We start from the raw sequence: 10,569 nt of genomic DNA on the forward strand, positions 1-10,569 counted from the left end.
ATCTCGCATCTTCTAAAAGTCAGCCTGTTTGTGCCATAGCTGAATGCAAGGAACACCAACATCATGCCCGGGGCATTGTTTGCAGCATGCGCCATCGACGTGGGCAGAAGAAAACTACAACACAATTATTTAGTTTACTCAGGACCAGGACTCACCGTTAAGCAAAAAGATTTTCTAAAGGAAGGTGAAAGGGCAGTGGGAAAGGAGATCTGCTGCTGGTTACTGCCGGATACAGGACACTGGGGGGACTGAAGTGACTTCAGTGTGGCGGAAGAGTCAAAAATCAGCTGAGGGCATCCCTGCCTTCTGCACAAGCAGCATTTAGGCTCGCTGGCGGAGCCAAGAGAATGTGAGGTCAGGACAGTAAAGTAATACAAACCTTATTATTTCACAGGCAGATGGTGGAACCTCATCTGGAATAACATGTCAGCATCTGCTCATTTTTTCCCCCAAAGATGAAGTAGATGGGCTGAGGGGCACGAAGCAAGAAAGTGAAAACTAGAAGAATGTATTCACGAGAGGAGATAAAAAATTGTCGTTTAAAAAACAAAGTCACCCCTTCCAAAAATCAAAACAAAACCAGTATATTTTTAGGAGATGGTTTCTCCTTATTTTTTCACTTTTTGGAAAAAAGAAAATTACTGTTTCTTTCTAAAATGGGGAAAATCTTACCGAGCTCTGCAATCAGACCTTAACCCTGACATTTTCAATCTGTGCCAGCTCTCAAAAGCAAGCGAGCAGGGCATTTTCTAGGCATATACTTAGTTTCCATTGATTCAACTGGGATTTAAACATACATTTAAGACTGAGGTTTTCCAGGATTTGGGCAACTAAAGCTCTTCAGCCCCACAAAAGAGCTGAGCAAAGAGTTGTGTACCAGCCACGTGCCTCGAGAAGCGCGCAGCCAGTTGACAGGAAGCACCAAGAGCTGGAATTTAGGGAGGCATAAAATATTGGCAGGCTGGGTTTGGACAGCCCTGAGAGCGAGGAACACAGGTACCACCTCTTAATAATTCCTTTGCTAAACTGAAAACTCCAGCGTGCTCTACGGTAAATCTTAAGGTCCCCCTCTCATGGGACAGGAGCATGCCATGATACCCAGCACAAGAGTGTAGCAGAGAGGATTTGGGGATCTTCTGCTGTCTGCTCAGCCCCATGGTCTGATCTGGCCAGCTGCTGTAAGGTTTGACTTACTCAAGCAACAGAAGGCTTAGCAGAGGTCATCCCCAGCTTAGCAAGAAGCCTAAGCCTAGACTTCTTCACAGCAAACCACCTTCCTTTAAAGGTTTGCTGATTACGATCAAGAACTCACAAGGGTTTCTACAGACAGAGCTTGTACTCACTTAAAAAAAAAACACAACAACTTTTTCCAATTTAATATTCGGTCTCTGATCTACCTCTTCCCTATATTTTTTCAATAAGTATGATTTGGTGTCCAACCCAAGGAACTGTCAGCCTGGGTTGGAAATGCTGAGGCCTGACATTTCTAGATTAAATGTCAACCAGATGTTTGTGCACTTCCCTTATGAGCCTTTCAAGAAGCTTCCCGATTTGGTATTGTGTTTCGCTATTAGGGGAAACCCACGTTTGTACCTTACTAGTTTGGGCTGAAAGAGACTGAAACCTCAGCGAGGAAGAGAAATCACAGGTACCTGAGCAATAGGAAAAATGACTGTAAACTGCAATCCACAATAGTTGGTGTCCTTTCTCCCCCTCCCCCCAATATACTTTAAAAGCAACTGAAATAAATTAGCTTCAACTCCAGAAACTTTTTTATATATATATATACAATAGTAATATTTTCCCTCAACCACTGAAGCAAGGGAAACATAGAAAGGGAAGTTGCCCTTCCCTTAATCCTCTTGGCCGCAGTGCCAGAGGTGGCACTGCTTCTGGCAACGGAGAGCAAGATACAGGGGAAATGCTGAGAAGAGATTTATTCATGAAAAGAGAGGAGAGGAGGGAGAGCGAGTATTATTGCAGCTGGAACTGCCTCTAAAGCCCCTACCTGGGATGCAGCAGGGCACCCTGGCTTTCCTCTCACCTCAACCTTGCGAGCGAGCCTCGGTTCAGGCTCCACAAAATGGGATTTATAGTGGGATTTTGTGTGCGTACATACGCGCGGTTGTTTTGCCTTGTATGGTCTTCAGGGCAAAGGACTCGCTCTTGTTATGCTTCTTACATGCGCTGCAACAGGGCCTCAGGCAGCGATGGGGAACTCTAGGTGCCAATGTAGTCAATAAATAAGGACATAAATAATGCAGTTACAACATGTGGCTGAGAACTGGCTCTCATCCCAGAAATTCAGAGTGAACTTTCCTGTTTTTGTTGGTTTAGTTTGACTCTAGTTTCTTGGTCAAAGTAACAATTTTTTAAACTCAATTTCCAATATTGTGGTAGGGAAAGAAATCAACAGGTAGACCTGGATGATAACCCTCCCCGCGGGCCATCAGTGAACATCTGAGAGAGGCAAAGAAGGAGTCAGCTAATTGCTGTTCCCGGGGCAGGCAGGACCAACACCCCCTCCCATGCCAGACCCTTCGCTTACGGCTGCATCCAAATTCCAGGATCCAAGTTTTTTGGATCAAGTCTATCCACAGGAAAAAAGAAAAAAGGCAGCACCATGTGCACATATCCTGCAGGAGTTAAGGCCAAATTATTTTAGAACATGCAACACGCAGAGAGTAGGCTGTTACAAATAAGACCAGAAAGCAGCAACCCGGTACCAGATCCTGATCCCTCCCAGGTGTGCTTGGAGCCACTTGTCAGGGATGGGTGACCCCTCCGGAGCCATGATGCGTTCCCCAGCAGGCCCACAACAAGCTGGTGGCACAGGGGAGGCAAGCAGCTGGGTGGATTCTCTGTAAATGTGTCACCCAAAACTGAGCAGAAGAAAGAAATTTGATAATTTAGGACAACTCCTGTGTTATGAGGGACTGGATTACTCTGCTTGGTAGGGGGGCCCTTCTGAAGGCTTTTGAAAATAAATACAGTTAATCACTGCAAGGGCTTGGTGACTCATTGTCCTGTGAAAAGTCTCTTTTGACAACACAATGGTATCTGAAAAGAATAGACAGAAGGGATGCTCAGAACGAAGAGATATTGAAGAGAATAGCAAGAGGAAGTGAAACCAAGGCAATTAATCTATCCACTCTGTTACAGAACAATCCCAAGACACGGTCTTTGTATGAGTCCAAAGACTGGGGAAGTGCTGAAGTGAGTCCATAAACCTTTTTTATTTTTTAAAAAGGAACCTAACAAACTCAAGACATGGGCTCTACCCATCTCCTGCTGAAGTAAACAAGAACCATTTCAGTGAGGCAGTCAGAGCATACAGTTTTAACATTGTTCTGCTGTTCATTTAAAATGAAACATCTTGCTTTAAAAAAAGTATTTAAGTCATACCCATACCCACTGCTGAGGATAGATTGGGAAGCATCTACTCAGGACCAGCCTTAGGTAAATACAGAGTTCGGCTTTGTTCAGAGGCAGGAAGAAAGTAGACCAAGAGTGTAGTTTCTTCAGGGTTTGCTGGGCCAAGACAGTTCTGAAGATGACAGCATCACCCAGGGAAACCACCTAGGTCATTGCGATCATGTCCAAGTGTTGGAAGTGCAAAGGCTAACGAACAGCCCCACCTTAATGGGAATGGTACTGACAGAGAACAGACACAATCCCGCACCTAAATCGCCAGCTCTAAGTCTCGATGTTTCCATCACAGGAATAGAGAACAGTAAACACACCACAGATAAGTCGTCTTCTTTCCTCAATGTAAAAAATTCACACCTACCAACTTCTTAAATAACAGCAAACCTTGCATGAGCAATGAGGTGGGCTCACCGAAGAGTCTGGACGTTGTTTGGTTCAAGAAAACATTCCTTCTAGTTACCAAAATCACAGCTATTTAAATATCACCAACTGCGCAACCACAGACGAATCTTTTCTACTTGATGCATACTTGAACAGAGATACACTGCCTGGTTTTGTTTACAAATAATTAAAAGCCCCACCTGTAAGATCTGCCTCGGTGAGTTTACATTGCTCAAATGATTTTCTCCAAACCTGACTTCTTTTGTAGTGTTGAGGCCTGAAGTCAAAAAACTTCTGTGTGTTTATAATCAACAACTCCTAAGACCAGCTTAATATATAATCACCTTAGCCCAACACACACAGGTAAGAACATGCAGAATCAGAGTTCATCTTGCAAGGCAGGAGATGCTGGAATGCTAATATACATGACCAGGGAGCACGTTCCAGTGCGCTGAGATACATTTCTCTCTTCAGGGACAAGCTCTGCTCTTCAGAACTGCAGTTAATTGATGTTTGAGAAAAGGAAGGCTGTTGAATTACACTGCTAACAGTTTATCATTCTTTGACCTAGCAAAAGCGATGGCAAGAAGTACACCATAGCTCCTTTTACACCAAACTGAGCAAAACAGAGGCAATGCTTTTAGGTGTTGCATGCTACTGGAGCTGCATGTCAATCTTTTTCCTTAGCTTCTTGTGTCAAAACAACAACAACAAAAAGACGTCTCGCCAAACGACACGCATCAGTCCCATCCGAATAAACATTAACAACACAAGTGGCAAGACAGAGTGCATGGCTTCACCCGTAGCTTGTGGCCTAAACAGATCCCACTGCAAGGTTTGTGCAACTGCAAGTCATGCTGGGCACAGAGGTGCTGCCCAGAGCTGAAAAAAAAAAAATCAAAACCAAAAAACCCCAATAACAATACCTGCATCAAAATGTCCATGCTTTGGAGCGACAACTACAAAACTTTCCATAATATTTCAGCTTTTCATTCAGGTAACATATTCCCCTTCAGTCTTGAGTTTTCCACTCCAAGGGAGCCTGGGATGAATTTATCAGGAGGAGGAGAAGACAGGAAGGGCTTGAGAAAGTCATGGCTGAGCTGTTTTCATAAATAGGTATATACATATATATATATATATTTAATGAAAAAAAAAAAACACCACACACATGAATATTCCTACAGATTACGAATGTTTCAGTCCTCTAAAACAAAATTGAAAGGACAGTGGCAATTCCCAGTAGGTGGTGGGAAGACTTGCTTTGTTTGTGCCTGGTACAGCCACCTCAATCCCCCCTTGTCTGAGTGCTCAGCATGGTGCCACAGAGCAAATACCAGCTAACGAGTAACCTTAAGACCTTACCACCTTAGCAGACAAGGAAAAAAAAAAAATATTAAGAAATGCATCGTGGTCACCTTAGCAATGGAGAACTAAACCAAAGAGAACAACTTGTTTGAGGTCAAAGAAGGAACTGCAGGCGGAGCCCAGACCAAGCCTCAGCCCTCCCAAGTGCCGTTGTGATGCAGAAGGGCAGGGAAATAGCTCAGAGCTGTGCCCCTACAAAATCCATCCCTCCGCATCCCCCCTCATCTGCAAATGGGCAGCAGGGTGTATTGCTCAGACAGGCCAGGCTTTGGAGGTGGTGCCACATGCACCAGACCTCCCCAAGCTCCTTGCAGAAGCTGAGATAAAGCTCTCGGTGGCCACACCAATGCACCCAGGCAGAAGTGTCTTTATGCTGTTAATTTGGCACAGAATTACTACCTACTCAAAGACAGAGACGTTAACAGGACCCTGCACACCAAGGTTGCATCTACCCCCTGCTGCACCTTGCACGAGGGCTCCCGCTATCCCCACCACGGCGCCATACCTCGAGTGCTGCTGCCAGCCCCACGCCACGCTTGCGGTGGCAAGATGGGTCTTCAGCCCCCTCCAGAAACAAAGCAGAGGGGTGGCTGCTGCCACAGATGGCCTTAGCAGCAGCACAAACCCCGCAGTCCTCACTGGCCACCTGCCTCGAGCTGCGCCACCTGTAGAAGGAATTACCCGTGTGCACGCCTTCGCTGCCTCTCTCAGCTGCTCTGAGCTCAGCCGCTGAACGAAGGGCAAATGGAGTGAGCTGCATTTGTTCTGCTGGGATAAACCCCAGACATTTGTCCTACAGGCACAGCAGTATAGCTGGTTGCTATGGCTTTTGCTTAAGCCCCGTTGAGCGCGGAGGTGAGTGCCCTGCACCTGCGGTGCGTGGGTGGGTGCCTGGGTGGCTCTGTGCAGAGCGAGTGCAGATGTTTCTAATGAGAGCAGGGCCAGAGCCAGGGCACCGCAGGAGACCTCCCGCCCGCCCGGCGTGCTTCCCTAGGCACGCATCTGGAGCTGGGCTTTAGATCACGCCTTGGATGTCTCTGAGAAACTCCCTTTGAAATGCTGTTTTCACATGAATGAAAAAATGAAAACCTTTTTAAAATGACCTCCCATTAAAATACTACAAAACATTAAAGAAAAGAATTGGCTGGAAGTGCTCGCTTTGGAAGAAAAAAATGCCATTGTGTTCCGTATTTGAACCAAGCTGATCTTTTTAACCACTTAAAGTAAGTGTCAACCTCAGAACTATCTGCTTTAAAAATGCTGATGATTTTTCCTTAATACTGGTAGAAACAAAACACTTTTCCCTGCCAAATTAGTTACAGACCAACCTGGGTGACATAGCAAAATACAGACATGTTACAGCATACACGATGTGGCTCCACAAAGAAATTCAGCAGTTCCTTCTGATCTCCAGAAATCTCGTGGGGTGCTGTGGTCCACCCACCGACCTCTCAAAACCAAAGCACCCTCCGAAGCCCTACCACTGCCTCTCTGCACAGCAGATCACCACGTAGTAGTGTTCCCAAACACACCATGTCAGTCCACCCTCTGCTTGTTTGGAGTAGAGAGTAAGCAAAGTTAGATGGCTTAGACAGACACTGACGTGCTCCGAGCTCGGTTTGAAGTCTTTGGACAGTAAAACGCGCTTTATTTATAGTGCAGTGCTTCTTTCACAGTTCAGGCATAGTTCAGCCCCAGCCATATAAATAATACTCTGACTATTTTAATAGAAAAAAAAAAAAGAAAAAAAAAAAAGAAGTGCACAGACCTACATGTTACACTAAGCATGATAAGCTCTTTAAGGGCAGGGTAATTTATTGACCTAGCCGGAACATTTATGGGGTAATTAGCCAGAGCTACGATGATAATGGATTTTAGGGACGGTGAGGGAAGCATGCAGATGAGCTGCCTGGCAACTCGTGTAGTGTCACACAGCTCCGAGGAGCGTTCATCCAGCACGAGCACAGCACAGCTGCAGAGCAGGGGCACTGCAGGCAGGCAAAGCAGCCCGGGGAGCACGATGAACCATGCCTGGCACTGCACGGACATGGGTGCAGGGAAGCTCCTGTGGCCGGCCTCAGCCTCTCGTCTTCCCTGGCAAAATTAAGGCATGAAAAGGTTAAGTTTGCTTGGATGACAAGTGGCTGCCACTGAAGCACAAAGGCACCGGCCCAAGAAAGCGAGCTCGAGGCTGCTGGGCCCAAGGACGGACGGGTTCCTAATTATCACATGTTTCAGGAGTAAACTAGATCCTTCCTGAGATTAAAAAGCATTAAGTCAGCCCTGTGTTTTTTTGAGTCTGAAGCCAGTCAAAAGGGGTGATTGCCTTGTTCTCTCAGCAGCGATGGTTTCGTGGTAACCCCCGAGGGTGAGGCAACATCTGCTGCTGGAGGGCACCCAAGAGGCTGCCGTCGGCTGTGGGAGGAGGACAGCAGGTCTGGCCCTGGCGAGAAGAGGGGTTCAGGAGAACGGGATGATTTTAAGGGATCACCTTCTCCAAACTCAAAAACAGCCCATCCCCAGAAGCAGGAAAGCAAGCAAAGGTAGCAGGAAACCTGCAGGCATAAGCACCGAGCTCCTAACAAAACCGAGGCATGAAGAGGAAGCTTGTAAGAGGTGCAAGGACGGACAAAGAACCTGGGAGGAACACAGAGGGCGACTGGGCCCTGGAAGAGGTTGCTCAGAGGGGCTGTGGAGTCCCCGGCCACACAGGATTTCAAACCCAGACTGGATACGGCCCCGAGCAACCTGCTCTGGTTGTCCCTGCTCCGAGCAGCGTGGGCGGACACGATGATCTCCAGGGGTCCTGCCAGCCCCGGCGAGCCTGTGGTGTTAGCCAGCAGAAAACAGAATCACAGAATCACGGAATCACAGAATTTCTAGGCTGGAAGAGCGCAGCCATGTGTGTGACCTGCCACCCCGTTGGCGTGCCGCAGGCGCCTGAGTCAGAGCAGGCGGGGAGGTGCCTCCGTCCACTCGGGCCCCTCTCAGGAGGGTCAGTGTTTGCAGCTGGTTTTTTTCCCAGGCGCAGGCAGACACGGGTGGGAATGCCCTGCCTTTTGCACAACCGCCCCGTGGTCGGAGCTCTCAGCTGCGTGTGGGGAGCTCTCCCAGGACTGTTTACGTATTTGATGATAAACAATCTTGGAATAAACCAAACAAAACAAAAAGAAAAACCAGGGAAAATAATCTCAGGAGCTGGGATCAGAAGCCAGGAAGCCTACCTACCGGCTGGGTGCCCTTTCCCTTCGTCCCCTGGCACCTCGAGGCTGCATTCGGCACCGTGCTGCTGCTCCGTCTCCATCACACGGGCAGAGGGTGCAAGAAAAGAGAAGGGCTCACCTTCCTTCCCCTCCTCCTCGGGGTCCTCTCCTCCTGGGAATGGAGACCCTTCACTTCCTTGGCCAAGCCTTTGACCTCGAGGCCACGAGACAGGAGGCAGCTGGCACAATTAGCTACTTTTGAAAGAAAACAGCCAAGAAGGCCACGACCTATGCTGAACCCAGTAGCAGGACCGTGCTTTGAGTGCCTCGGTGGTGTCAGGTCTTTCAAGAGAGATGTTGCAATGCGTTATTCCTAGATATTGGCCAAAAGCTGAGACACAGGGTAGGCTGAAGCACACACAGAAGGCAGAGCTGCTCCCTGGATGTTGTGGTCAAGGACATGCAGGTCCAGAGCCTGAGCAGCAGTAGTTTCCTAGATTGCAACCTTAGCTGAAACCTTCATCCTTTTGCTGTGTTTGGCCCTCACAGATAACTTGGGGTGTGCGTAGCTGTCCTTTGTGTCAGTTATGTGCACGAAGAAACACTCTCAACCTCCTCCTAATCTGGTCTACGCTCTGTTTTCCTACCTGTAAATTGGATATAAGAAGCACACAGTGCAAAATGCCCCAGCCCCAGTTGACCTGAGTGCCTGATCCTGTGGAGACTTCACTCAGGATGTCTCAGGGTAGATAAACACGTGCCAGGTCACACCTTACGTCTGCTGAGGACAGCAGAGGTGACAGGGAAAAAAAGCAAGGGCTCTCTTCTGAACTGTGCTTCTGTCCCCCGTGTGAGCTGCCACGGGGCTGGTGAGGACAGCGGGGCCATCGGGAAGGGTGTGTGGGCACCTGGAAGCAGCCACCGTGACCCTGGGAAGAGAAGAGGGTCTACGCGTTTGGGGGAGAAGCAGAAGCAACTGGACTCTTAAGGGACTCTGCAATATATACATCAAATCTCCTTTTTTTTTTTTTTTTTTATATATTTCCCAGCTGTGCCATACAGCCCATTTCAAAGTGAAATGCAAACAGTGGGGAGATCTCCCATCCTCTTGCTGCTGTTCCTAAGCTGCTATTTGGGTCTGGCTCTGCAGCTGCACATCCCACGTCACACCTCAGCACACTGACCCAGCAACAGCCTCCTCTGATTTATGGGTGCAACTGACAGTAGAAGTGGTTCCTGTTCAAAAACTACATGACGAAATGTAGCACAGTCATTAGAATTTAATGTTAAGCCTCAAACAGCACCAGGACTGTTCTTGTGCTTCTCAGTCAAGCACACGCTCCGGGAGTTACAGGTATTTGTGCACAGCTCTGCTCTGTGCTGCTCAGATTTTCAAGTGGTATTTTTAAAGGTGTTTGACCAACTACAATTCTAAACAGAAGGTAAATGTGACTTTCAAAGGCTTCCAAAACAATGCTTTTGTTGCTGTCAGTGGGAGTTAGTACCCATCCCGGTCAAGAGCTTTGGGTAAATCTGACTGAATCAGATTTAAACCCTGAAGTGAGCTAGCCTGGGCACAAGGAGCTCAGAGACTCAGTCCCTGAGGGATCTGGAGTCTTGTGCCTTCTGAAAATCCCACTCTGAGCCAGCCAAGAAAGCACCTTCTGAGCAAGAACACCCAAATACGCAGCCCAGGGTCTTAGCACAAACAAATTTTTCCCCTGTAGTGCTACAAGAGGGCGTGGATCTAAAACAGCAATGAGAAAACATTCACCTCGACCTAACATCGGTACTCGCTAGGACAGACACTTTGGGCCTGTTAATTCCTTTGAGTTCCAACTAATTGCAGATAGGAAAATCAGGTGGGAACCACCTCACCAAATGCACGCCTCTGCGTCCAGGCTCACCTTCCAAAGTGCCTTCATGGCCAAGAAGACAAGGCTTCTTTACTGATCCCATTTCCCTGCACCAGGGTGAGTAGTTCACGCGTGGTTCGCAGCGTCAGCCTCTGTAGGCGGCTCCATTCGGGTGAGATAAGCTCTCTCTCCTGCAGGGATGCCAGATCCTACTGATACCAAGCAGGGTGAGACACCCCAACGCTCCCAATATCCCACCAGTCTCTACCATTGATTTACACACTAGTAAATGCCATTGGTATATGACCTTTTGTCTTTGTATGCGTCTGCTT

Source organism: Aythya ferina (genome assembly GCF_964211825.1).
Source record: "Aythya ferina genome assembly, chromosome: 3".
Lineage (NCBI taxonomy): Eukaryota > Metazoa > Chordata > Aves > Anseriformes > Anatidae > Aythya > Aythya ferina.